This window comes from Meles meles, chromosome 19 (genome assembly GCF_922984935.1).
Source record: "Meles meles chromosome 19, mMelMel3.1 paternal haplotype, whole genome shotgun sequence".
Lineage (NCBI taxonomy): Eukaryota > Metazoa > Chordata > Mammalia > Carnivora > Mustelidae > Meles > Meles meles.
The window spans coordinates 41,468,121-41,482,372 of NC_060084.1; positions in this window are offsets into that span (position 1 = coordinate 41,468,121).

Sequence of the window (14,252 nt, forward strand, 5' to 3'; positions counted from 1 at the left end):
GAAACTGAAGGCCGTCTTTAGCACTTTGCAGATGCATTTCCTTGGGCTTCTCCAAGCCTCAGTTTTCTCATCTGTAAAATGGAAAGATAGTGTTGTCCTTGAGAGACGCATAGTGACACACCAGCCAGTTTCAACTGTGGCAGTGCTATCTTTATTAGTGTCCTTCTAAAATCACATCAAGTAGAATACTATACTAATGGACTACAACACACAGAGGTGCCAGAGCTGAAGTAGTTCACAGAATATAAAGTTCCTCTCGAGATTTTGCAAGGTCTTTCAATGTCAACCAACTGATGGTTTGGAAAGGTTTACATATATATACACATATATATATATATGTTACATATATATATATTAAACTTTCTTTAGTGCTACCCACTGGCCAAAAAAATCAACACCTATAAGGGTATTCTAAAGCAGAGGACAGCAAATCATAGCCTAAGGGCCAAACATGGCCCACCACTTATTTTTATAAATAAAGTTTTATTGGAACATGATCACATCCACTCCTACATACATTGTCCTGGCTTTTTGGGCACTACACTGACAGAGCTAAGTAGCTGTTTGAACCATATTACCCTGGATGAAGTAGGGTGGGGCCAGAAGCAGATCAAGAGAGAAACTGGGAAGAGTTTTACTACAATGATACTCACAGGTCCCCGCAGCGGGGGGAAATGCGGTACCCCTTGCAAGGAAAGCATTAGGGTCAATCGCAGGGCCGAAGGTTGAGGGACATTACAGGCAAGCACCTTTATCATGATTTCCATGGAAAGCAAAGGATGAGGCAGGGTAGGCAGGCTTAAGATCAGCTAATGTGAATCTTTTCAGGGGCTCTTGGCTGTGAAGGACCTGCCCTTGAGTGGGGATACAGTATGTGATAGCCCATGAGGGAGGTAGTCGGGGGCATGGACTTAATAGTTGCTCAAGCATTAAAATCAACCAGCCCCTACCCAGGGCCACCAACAGTGCGCTAGGGTTATTTTTTCCCCCGCACCCTCACCAACACTTGTTACTTCTTGTGTCTTTGATCTTAGCCATTCTGACAAGTGTAAAGCGGTATCTCATTATGGTTTTGACTTACATTTCTCTGATGAATGGTATTAAGCATCTTTTCATGAGTCTGTTGAAGTTATATGCACACCTATATTTACTGTGTTATTTATGATAGCCAAGATATGGAGGCAGCCCAAGCATCCATCCATAGATGAACAGATAAAGAAGAAGTAGTGTGTATATATACAGTGGAATATTACTCAATCATAAAAAAAGAATGAGATCTTGCCTTTGCAAACAGCATGAATGGACCTAGATGGTACAATGCTAACTGAAATAACTCAGTCAAAGAAAGACAAATACCTTACAATTTTACTCATATGTAGAATTAAAAGAGAGAGAGAGAGAGAGAAACAAACAAAAAACCAGACTCTTAAATACAGAGAACAAACTGATGGTTGCAGAGGGGAGGTGGGTGGGGGGATGGGTGAAATAGATAAAGGGGATTAAAAGTACGTTTGTCTTGATGAGCACTAAGTAACATATAGAATTGCTGAGTCCTTATATTGTACACTTGAAGCTATTTAACATGGCATGTTAATTATATTTGAATAAAAATAAATATATAGTTAAAAAGTAATAGTAATTTAGCGAATTTAAAATAGGTAAAACACGAATCCATACTGGGAATGAGGAAAAGATGGCCTTTGAAGTCATGGGCTCAGGGGGTGCCTGGGTGGTGCTGTTGGTTGAACAACTGATACTTGGTTTCAGCTCAGATCATGATCTCATGGTCTTGATCTCATAGTCGTGAGATCGAGCCCCACGTCAGGCCCTGTGCTCAGCATGGAGTCTGCTTGAGATTCTCTCCTTCTCCCTCTGCCCCTCCCACTCGTGCTCACTCTCACTTTCTCTCTCTCAAGCAAGTAAGTAAAACTTTTTAAAAAAAGAAAGACAAAAGAAGAACATAGCCCATACCCTCACTTTCGCTGTATGTTTTTGGTCCCAAACTTTAGCCCCAGGGACTAATAAGGTGAAAGGGTATTACATAAGTATGTAACCACCAGGAGGCAGAGGGCCTTGGAGATTGTTGGAGGCTGGCTACTGCATTACCTAATTTATCCAAGTCTCAGTTCTACCACCTGTTTTTTTGTTTTTGTTTTTTATATTTTATTTAATTTTTTGAGTGAGAGAGAGAGCATGAGGGGCAGGGAGGGGCAGAGGGAGAAGCAGACTCCCAGTTGAGCAGAGAGACTGATGTTGGACTGGATCCTGGGACTCCAGGATCATGACCTGAGCTGAAGGCAGACATTCAACCGACGGAGCTGCTCAGGTGCCCCATGATTCCGCCTTTAAATGTGGTAGAACAGGGTGCCTGGGTAGCTCAGTTGGTTAAGCATCAGCCTTCAGCTCAGGTCACAGTCCCAGGGTCCTGGGATTGAGGCCCATGTCAGGCATCCTGCTGAGCAGGGAGCCAGCTTCTCCCTCTCTCTGCCCCTCACCCCACTCATGCTCTCACTTACTCACTCTCTTGAATGAATAATTCATAAATAAATAAATAGTTTGAATCATAATAGTTCTTGCCTCATAAGGTAATGATAAGGTGTAAGTGGGAGAGTAGATATAAAGCCTTACCTCCGTGCTTAGCACTCAGGGAGGCACTCAGTTAAGTACTAGCAAGTGTTATTGACCTTGTTTATTTTTGTTATTCCTGCCACCGCTACTTCCATGATAATAACAAAAGAAAACAACAACAACAATAAAAACAAACAAGAAAACTTCAGCACTACAGGGAACATCCCTGCCTCCAGGTGAGTTCTCTTTCTTTCTATTCTACCCAGGGTAGCTGCGACTGGGGGTGGGGGGGGGGGGAATAAACCACAGCAAGTTCAACTATTCTCTTCTCCTCTCACCCTGACACGAAATATTTGAAAGGGACACCCATGATATAATAACTGACCGAACCTATTCTTATTTAAATATTGGTGAACATTGTTCCCTCTCTAGTGATGAACAAAAAAAAATTATCAAAGAATAAAAAAATCAATAGCTTGAAATAAAAGGGATTACCCCTTTTGAAATAAAAGCTTTTTGAAGTCTTCATTGTAAGAAATTAGAGAAACTTCAGAAAATGTCAATTCGAATATTTTGGCCATTCATCCACTCAACAAATATTTATTGAGCAATTGTTAGGCACATACTGTTCCAGGAGCTATATTAACAACCTTGAATAAATGGACAAAAATATCTGTGCCTTATAGCACCCACAAACTAGCGGGAAATAAGCAAATACACAAACAGGCAATTTTTTAATTAAAAAATTAAATAATGGGGTGTGTCAGCTGGTAGTAAGTTAGATGCAAAGAAGGACGTAGATATACAATCTGGAACTCAGAGAAGTCTGACCTGGGGACATAAATTTGGAGTTTCCACTACAGAGCTGATACTTGAAACCTTGAGACAAAATACAATTACCAAAGGGGTGAAGGCAGACAGGGAAAAAAACAGGTGCAAGGTCTAATTCCTGGGTCACTCTAGCATCTAGAGATGGGAAAATAAGGCAAAAGCAGCCAAAGGACTGTGAGAAGTAGGGGCCAGTAAGACAGAAGGAAAACTAAGAGAGTGGTGTCCCAGAGACCAGTGCAGGGGTATCAGGGAAGCAATCAGCCATGTCAGACGCCACGTGCAGGTCAAGCAATGAGAGGCACTGGTAGAGTGGTGACATGAACAATTGACCGGGGCAGCTTCAAGAGAGAATAGAAGAACTGGAGACAGTGAGAATTGATAATTCAAAGATCTGGGCTATAAAGGTAGGCAGAGAAACAGGTGGTAGTTGGAGGAGAACATGAAACAAGGAAAGGATCTTCCTCACCACAATGGGACTAACCCAGTAGAGAAGGAAAGAAAGGAGAGAATCGATGGCATGAGTCCTTGAGAAGGTGAGAGGGGAAAGGATCCAGTGCACAGTGGAGTCCTGGTCTCAGACAGGAGCCGAAAGTCCAACCACAATAACAGGAGGGAAGGCAGAGTGCCCAGGCACGAAGGCAGGAAGGGGGGTAGGCATGTCCCAGAGTGCTCTGCCCCTCCTCGTTGGACCACTGATCAGGCCGCGCTGTCATTACCCCTGTTTGCCTGCAGGCTTCTCTAAGACACGTGAGAGAGCCGCCATATTGCTCAGCAACATATTATCAGAGCCTACAACAAAGACAGGCACACAGCAGATACTCAACAAACATGACAAATGTCTCAGTGAAAAAGAGTGAATGCGAATTTTGCTTTGCAGACACGAAAAAACTGTAAAGCTAGAAAATGCAGTACAATGCAGTCATGGCACAAGACAAAACAAACAGATCAATGGAAGAGAATTTTTTTTAAACCTAAAAGACAAACCATATGATAAATGTCACATTGCCCAATAGGATATAAGAGAACTATGATAAAACTGGCAATGCCAATATGAAGTAATAGCATAAAATATGTAATAAATGCTGTTAACACAACCTGCTAAATATTCAGGGGAAGACAATATTTGTTGTTATACTACATGCAAAAATGACTCACAGGTGAATTAGAGGTTTAAATTTTTGTTTAAGATTTATTTATTTCTTTGAGAAGAGAGAGAGGAAGTGCAGTGGGGGGGAAGGCCAGAGGGGGTAGGGCAGAGGGGAGACAGTCCTCCACCAGACTCCCCATTGAGCACAAATCCAGCCACAGGGCTCAATCCCAGGACCCTGTGATCATGACCTGAGCCAAAATCAAGAGTCAGACGCTTAACTGACTGAGCCTAGAGGTTTACATTTTTTAAATGAAATGACCAAAATAAGTGAATATTTGTAAACTCTTAGATCAACACCAAATGCAAAAACCTAAATTTAAAAAAAAGAAATGATAGCAAAACTCAAAAAATCATACACAGTAACAAGAAAAATTGTAATGCAAATTATAAACCAGGAAGGTGCTTTTAATATATATGAAATTCTAACATAGTCCCTAATATACATAAAGAAGTTTTACACATCAGTATAAAATATATATAAGTATGTGGATGTGTATACACATCCACATACTTCCTAGCAACATCCACTGAAAAGGCCTGAAAGCAAAACCCCCAGGAGCAATGCAGATGTGTCTCTATTTAGGTCACTAACACCATCTCATGTTAAAAAAAATCATGGATTCTTGGAGAAATGAATGCATTCTATGGCTGGGGAGGTATATGATGATCCCGGAATATCTTGTTAGAGGAGATAGTAAGGAAATGTTTCCCCAAAATGATAGAGGCTCACAAAGGCCCAGGAACTACTGCATCCAAATCTGGAACAATTTGAGCACCAAAATAATAAAAGCAAATGAATTACAAACCATTGGAAACTAGAAATCCATGAGTGTATATGGATGATAGATGGTAGATGATTAGATAGATTGATAGATCGATCGATAGATGGATAGACAGTTTGATAGACAGATGAGGGATGATAGATAAGTAGATAAATAGATAGATGGGTAGACAGATAGATAGTTGGATGAAGGTTGGAGAGACAGAGAGGAAGGGAGGATTCTTGCTTATAGTAGGTGCTGAGTACCAACTAGAAAATATGGTGGGAAGGCTACAGTTGGAAAACCATTTTGCAACCATAAGAGAGATCGGTTAGGCAAGGATCATCAATGGATGTTAAATCTAGCGGGACGTTTTGATGAGAAGCAGGACCCTTGCATAGACTTCATAGACAGATTATTAGTTTTAAAGGGAAAAGCAGTTCCTTTCTAGTAGAGAAATAAGACAATAGCTTGATTAGATATCAGAATTAACATCTCTATTTTCAGCCACATATACATTGACTGCTTCCAGATGGATATGCTCAGGACACATACTATGTCAATGGCTTGCCAGCCAAGGATTCATTCCCTGTTCCAATCATGAAGAAACACCAAAGATGCCCCCAAATCAGGAACATTCTAATTTAAAAAGTGAAGGATCCTATTTGCTATGAGCTCAATGTTTATGTCCCCTCCCCCAAATTCCTATGTTAGAAACTTAACCCCTAAGGCGATGGTGTTAGAAGGTGGGACCTTTGGGGGTAATTAGGTCAAGGGCCAAGCCCTGGTGAATGGGGTTAGTGCTCATATAAGAGAAGGCTGACAGAGACCCCTTCTACCACATGAGGACCCAGTGAGAAAATGTGCCATCTGCAACGCCTAAGAGGGAAAACGTGCAGTCTACACCAGAATCCGACAGTGCCGACACCCTGACCTTGGACCGCCAACCTCCAGAACCGTGAGAAATAAATTTCTGTTGTTTATAAGCCACTGGTCTGTGGTATTTTGTTATAGCAACCTGAATGAACGAAGACAATATTCTTTTAAAATGTCAATGTCATAAAAGACAAAAGCTGTGGGAATGTTCCAGATTAAAGGAGGCTAAAGAGACAGCACAACTAAATGCAGTATCTGATCTAGACAGGATCTTGATGGAGGAAAAATGATATTAGAAAAGATATTATTGGTTCCGTTGGCAAAATCACAAAGTCAACAGTGGATTAGAGCAAAGTATTGTGCAAATTTACTGAAGTTGATCGTGCACTGTGGTGATATACAAGAACATTCTTATTTTTAGGTAAAATACACAACAAAAATATTGAGAGGTAAAAGGCCATGATATATGCCAACTTTACTCTCAAATGGTTTGAAGGAAAAAATACACAGAATAGATAATAAAGAAAAATGGGAAAGATGTTAACAATATGGGAAGCTGGGTACAGTGCATACAGGTGTCCAAAACTCGATCTAGATTTGCAACTTCTCTGGAAGTGTGAAATTATTTCCAAATGAAAAGGTTTTTTTAAATCAAAACAAAAAACCTAGCATCCCAATTAGAAAAAAAAATGGTCATAGGAGAGGAACAGACAATGCATCTAAGAATAAGCGTTTGGCCTTAGTAGTAGTAGTGCAAATTAAAATATCTATCATTTCCATCAAGTCCTGGACCATCACCTTCTCAGCTAAGCTTACCTTGACTACTGTAACTAAACCACACACCCTCCTCAACCCTGCCTTCTTAACCTGGTCTGGATTTTTCTAAAAATGAAAATGATTTAATGTAATAAATAATTTTTTTAAGATTTTATTTATTTATTTGACAGAGAGAGACACAGCGAGAGAGGGAACACAAGCAGGGGGGAGTGGGAGAGGAAGAAACAGGCTCCCTGCTCAGCGGACCTTGATCCCAGAACCCTGGGATCATGACCCAAGCTAAAGGCAAACGCTAATGACTGAGCCACCCAGGTGTCCCTAATAAATGATATTTTTTTTAAAAGATTTTTTATTTATTTATTTGTGTGACAGAGAGATCACAAGTAGGCAGAGAGGCAGGCAGAGAGAGAGGGGAAGGGAAGCAGGCTCCTGGCTGAGCAGAGAGCCCGATGTGGGGCTTGATCCCAGGACCCTGGGATCATGACCTGAGCCGAAGGCAGAGGCTTTAACCCACTGAGCCACCCAGGCGCCCCATAAATGATATTTTTAAATAAATAAATTTGGGGGACTCCTGGGTGGCTCAGTCAGTTGAGCATCTGCTTTCGCCCCAGTCATGATCCCAGATTCCTGGGATTGAGCCCCATGTTGGGCTCCTTGCTCAGCAGGGAGGCTTGCTTCTCCCTCTCCCACTCCCCCTGCTTGTATTCCCTCTCTTGCTGTCTCTCCCTCTCTGTCAAATAAATAAAATCTTCAAATAAACAAATAACTAAATTTTAAATAAATTTTTAAATAAATAAATAATATTTTTTCTAACTTCTGCCAAATTGGCTCTCACTTTCCCCCTTAGAGATTCTATGCTGTCACTAATGATCTTCTCCAACCCAGCCATTGCCTGTGTAACTGCTACCCTGAATTCCCTTTCCGACATACTGTTTACATCCGTATCCAATAGTTCTGCCGCAGAGGGAACAGTCTCTGAACTTTTCCTCTGTTGGGTGTTCCTCCTAGTTATTTTGGTGAGAGGTGGTTGAGGGGATGTAATAGCTGAAGAGATCAACCATGATCCAGGCAAGGTGCACCCTATTTTGCGTTGTTTACTTAGGGAGGTTGCTAGGTTGCTTCAAGCTGTGCTCTGGCAAATTCAAAAGTAAATTCAAGTAGTCATCAGCAAACAATGGATCCAACCAATTTTGCCCCGAAGCTCAGAGTCCAGATGTAAAGACTTAAAGCCCCACGTGCAGGTACAAAATGATCAAGTTTTAGAAATATAAGTGAGAGTTGGCGGAGTGGAGTCCAGAGCCAACGACTAAGAAAGAATTCTTGAGACATCTTTGGTGCAAAATGGTGTTTTGTTTTTTTTTTAAAGATTGTATTTGTTTATTAATTTGACAGCGAGAGAGAGATCACAAGTAGGCAGAGAGGCAGGCGGGGCGGGGGGGGGGGGGGAGAAGCAGGCTCCCCGCTGAGCAGAGAGCCCGATGCGGGACTCGATCCCAGGACCCTGAGATCAGGACCTGAGCCGAAGGCAGCGGCTTAACCCACTGAGCCACCCAGGCGCCCCAAAATGGTGGTTTTTTTAAAGCACGGGGACAGGACCCGTGGGCAGAAAGAGCTGCTGCCCTGGGGCTGTGATGGGCAGCTGATTATAGACTATTTAAATAAACAATATTCTTCTAAAATACTAAATGATTTACTCATTTATTACATTTAGTACTTGCCTGTCTCCTTCAGTAGAATATAAGTTTCATGAGGTCAAGGATTGTTCTTTTTCATTAATCTGTCCCAGACACTGAGAATAATGCCTGGGATGCAGTCCGCAATCAATATACAAATTAACAAATTGGGGGTTTTTTTTAATATAATAGTAATATCCATAGTAAGCAAGAGCATAATAACCCAGACTCTCTCATGTACTGCTGGTAGGAGGGTAAACTGGTCAAATGAACCATAGTTACTCATACTACAAAATACTAAATAATCCTTAAAAGTGATGGTTTGCAATGTGACAAAATGCTCGGTACGTGATTATGTGAAAACATAACCAATAACACAAATTATAAGATAGCATGTACAATATGTTTCCACTATATTTTTTTTTTAAAAGAAAAAAATTGGGGGGGCGCCTAGAGGGTGCAGTCAGTTAAGTGTCCAACTCTTGATTTTGGGTCCAGGTCATGACCTCAGTGTCACGGCATCGAGCCTCGCATCAGGCTCCACACTCAGCGGCAAGTCTGCTTCTCTCTCTCCCTCTGTCCCTACCCCAGCTCACACTCTCTCTCTAAATAAATCAAATCTTTATTTATAAATAAAGAAAAAGAAAAAGAAAAAAAATTTGAAAAAAAGCAGAGAGTATATATAACAACATCTTATTTATGAAGTGAGACAAGTTTTTACTTTCTTCCTCTGTCATATTTATTTTCTATAATGAATATGTATTAGATGTGTAGCAAGCAGGGCAAACCTTTTTTTAAGGGGAGGAAACGGGAATTACCTAGTCAATATAAATAGGCTTTTCTGCTTTAACAAGGATACCAAAAGGGGCGCCTGGGTGCTCAGTGGGTTAAATCCTCTGTCTTTGGCTCAGGTCATGATCTCAGGGTCCTGGGATGAAGCCCACGTTGGGCTCTCTGCTCAGTGGGGAGCCTACTTCCTTCTCTCTCTCTGCCTGCCTCTCTGCCTACTTGTGATCTCTGTCAAGTAAATAAATAAAAGCTTTTTAAAAAATAAAAATAAAGAATAAAAACAAGGATACCAAAAGAGTAAGGAAGTAATTTAAAACAGGTTCAATATACAGTTGCATTGAGTGGAAACTTTATATGAAGACAGAGAGGCAACCAAATGCAAAATATGAAATGTCCTATTGTTTGCTGTTTTGAAAGTGCAAAGGGTATAAATGTGCATATCAAGGCACAAAAAATAAATTTGATAAAAGCATCTAGACAAAAAGCCCATTTTATTCTAAGACCAGGATACTCTCAGAACAAAACTCCCAAGACCTGATGGTCTCTGAAGCCAGACCAAGTCAATGGGCTGCACATGCCTCTGACTTGTACTTGGTAACAGGGCAGAGCCTCATCTGGGCCTTGGGGGGGAACAGGGTGGGGGGGTCAGGGTTGGGGGAGGGCATGCGGTGCTCTGAGAAAACCACTCATCCCTGTCAGCCAGACTCAGGACTAGAACCAGCACCACTTCATGCGAAAATTCACTCAGGGAGGTTTCCCTCCACAAAAAAAATGATTAAAAAAAAAAAAAAAAAAAAGCCTGTGGTTTATGAAATTCTAGATTCATTATGGTTACCAGGACCAAGTACATTACATACAACATGGGGCGAGTCACCAAATACACATAAGACATGTGTTTTAATCCGTCAGACTTACACAGGCTAGAAGGACATTTTGGCAACTGCTATAAAATACTGCCCTCTGGTGTTGAGGTCATTCCATATTTGTTACTATAGCACAAAAAGAAAAAAGCCTTCCTTTAGCTTAAGAATCACTACCTTCTGGGACTGGTTTTTGGCTTGCAAAAATCTGAACGCAAAATCCCACAGGGTTTCACCACAATATATTTTGGACACCCTCCCTGCCGTGCCTGAAAAACGCCAAGTAATGCTATGATAAGCTATCTCAGCCAATTCATAGAAGAGAATTTTCTTCTCCAAGAACTCTATTCAACTCTCTTTGAGAAGGGGAAAAAAAGCGTTTCAAGAGTTTCTGCTGCGAAGAGAGTTCTGAGAAATAAACCAAAGGTTTTTTTCACAGGAAAAGTTCTATTAATTTTGGTAGAAAAATCAAAATAGGAGTATTACATATACATACCATATATCATATGCCATATATTATAGAAGATTTTTTAAAATTTTATTTATTTATTTGACAGATTACAAGTAGGCAGAGAGAGGGGGGGAAGCAGGCTCCCCACTGAGCAGAGAGCGGGATGTGGGGCTCCATCCCAGGATCCTGAGATCATGACCTGAGCCCAAGGCAGAGGCTTAACCCACTGAGCCACCCAGGCGCCCCAGAAGACTTTTTTTTATAGAAGACTTTTAAAACGTGAGACAGTCTTTGTGCATAACAAACAGCAACATTAACAAAAGAAACTGGCATTAACTATCTCTACATTGATCATTTTATCGTGCTTAGTAGCACTTAAAATAATTTGGGAAGGTAGTTTTAATGGCTATACATAAAAGGACTACATGTGCAAGCTCAGCAGAAAAATTCAACAGAGTAATTAAATACACATAACACTATGTTGCCATTGCGTTAAAAACAAACTCTGAAAGAGGTTATCTTAAATAATGTTTAAGGGAAATAATGTTTAAATTTTCTCACATAAATTGAGTCTAGAATGTCTCCATCTCGGGCTGGAGACATGTATATTTTCTCAAATGGCTAACAATTTTAATTTGCCAGATCTGGGACTTAGAATTTATAGGTATTATAATCCTTATTAGAAAAAAAATTTACCTAAATTTCACTATTTTGAAACAACTACCTTGTAGGCAAATCCTGCTCATTTTATATTTAGAACTTCGTAATAAATGTTTAACAAAATGCTTATTTGAAATTATTTAAAATAATGTCAAAGGAATTTTTGACATATATTTGCAAAAGAAATTACAATGATATTAATTATAGCTAATATTTATTGAATATTTCATATATACCAGACACTAACAAGTACTTTACCAGAATTATCCCATTCAATCATCCCAAACTCCATCACATAGGAATATCCCTATTTTATAGAGGAGGAAAATGACATATATAGAAATTAATCATTTTTCCAAGGTCATACAGTTAGAAAGCGGGAAGTGGCATTAACAACTAAGGATTCTGACTTCAGAAGCCATGTTCTTAACTAACTCTCTGCTATCCCCATGACTAGGGAAGAGTGTTTTTGTACAAACTTGTCACCCAAGTTTGGACACAATGTAAACTGTGCTATCCAGAATTTATAAAGTGTTCCTACCAATAAATAAGAAATACAATCTAATGAAAGAAACATGACATCACCAATGTATATCACTTGTCCTGACCTGTCCCCTAAGTTCCCTGGGTCCATATCCCCTTGGGCGCTTGTTTTTTCTACTTGAGAAAACATAGCTTTGGCATAGCTATGTTTGGCATAGCTGCTAAGAAGTTATATAAGTCGGCTATGTTAATATCCTAGGACTGCTATAACAAAGTATCACAAACTGGGTAGCTTAACCCAACAAAAATTAATTCTCTTATATTTCTGGGGATTAGAAGCTCAAAGTCAAGGTGTCAGCTGGGCCATATCCCCACCAAGTCTCTAGAGAAGAGTCCTTCTTTGCCTCTTCCAGGTTCCAGTGGTGGCTGGTAATCTTTGATGGTCCTTGGCTACTGACATCATGACTCCAGTCCCTGTCCAGTCCCCTCATATAGCTGTCTTCCCTCTGTTTCTATTTTCCTTTGTCCAATTTCCCAGCTTATAAGAACACCAGCCATTAGATCAGGACCCACCCTAAACCCAGCATGACCTCATCTCAATTTGATTACATCTTCAAAGACCTTACTTTTTTTTTTTTTTAAGATTATTTATTTATTTAACAGAGATCACAAGTAGGCAGAGAGGCAGAGAGAGAGGAGGAAGCAGGCTCCCTGCTGAGCAGAGAGCCCGACACGGGGCTCGATCCCAGGACCCTGGGATCATGACCTGAGCCGAAGGCAGAGGCTTAACCCACTGAGGTCACATTCACATTCACAAGTACTAGGGCTCAGGACAAACATACCATTTGGGGGAACACAATTCAACCCAGTGCAGTGGCATTTCAGGTTCCTAAGAGTTTCTCTCACTAATAGGCTCTGTGTGTGTGTGTGTGTGTGTGTGTGTGTGTGTGTGTGTGTGTGTTTCAAACATATAAATTTAAATACATTTGCATGCATACAACACATGTTGCACAGCATATGTAAGGCATACATCAATGAATACATACACATATAAACAAATATATACAAAAAGGATAATTTCTATAAGGGATAGGCTCTAGGGGTGCATGGGTGGCTCAGTGGGTTAAGCCTCTGCTTTCGGCTCAGGTCATGGTCTCAGGGTCCTGGGATCGAGCTCCGCATTGGCTCGAGCCCCGCATTGGCTCAAGCCACACACTGGGCTCCCTGCTCGGCAGGGAGCCTGCTTCCCCCTCTCTATCTGCCTGCCTCTCTGCCTACTTGTGATCTCTGTCTCTCTGTCAAATAAATAAATTAAATCTTTTAAAAAGGGGGGGATAGGCTGTAGATTATTATGAAATATTACACACATTTTAATATTTCTTCTATCCATGCATAAAAGGAAACCTTTCTAAGAAACTCATTTAACAATGAAAATTCCCCGTAAGAGTATTTAAATCACCGAATTCTTTGATTAAATGATTAAAAAAATTTTTTTTTTTACAATAAGAAAAGCAAAATGGGAGTTCCACACCCAGGCATGATAGAGTAACTAGATTTGCCCTACCAATGGAAACAACTAAGAAATTGTACAAAATGTATAAACCAACTGTTTTCAGACACTGAACAATAGGTGGCACAAGACTGTGACCCTAGAGAGAAGTGAAACGAACAATGTGACACTTATACCCTGATTTCTGCCTGGATGCATTTACCAAGACTGCGGCACTAGTAGGGAGATCCCTAAAAGCTAAGAGCAAACTTACTGAGCTGAAAAGAAAGCTACCAGAGTTTTGAAAGTATGAGGTAGCTGGAATTTGTGGGGCAGAGCACCAGAGACACGGGAGTTATAAAAAGAGAGAGAGAGCCATCCAGGTATCTGCATGGTGGTCCCCTTGAGGTTTTGGTGGAATCGTAAGGCATACAGTAAGACACCACAAAGCAAGGCAAAGTCTAAGTTCTTGGGAAAGAACAGCTTTAAGCTTAAAGACCACCAGAACTCACAGTGTTTGAATGCTTGATGACTGAATACCAAACAGCTAAAGGGAAATGACCTTGTTGAAAACTTTGGGCTTGGAGCAGAAATACCAAAAAGGCCACAGATAAGTAGCAGGTGAGTTAAACTGGCCCTAGTAACTTTACAAAGTTTAAAAACATTGTTCAATAGACTCATCTTAACAAAGTTTTTTTTTTTAATATTTTGTATTTCTTTATTTGACAGAGCACAAGGAGGGGGAGCGGCAGACAGAGGGAGAGAGAAAAGTGGGCTCCCTGCTGAGTAGGGTGCCCAATGAGGGACTTAATCCCAGGACCCTGGGATCATGACCTGAGCTGAAGGCAGACGTCTAACCAACTGAGCCACCCAGGCATCCCTCA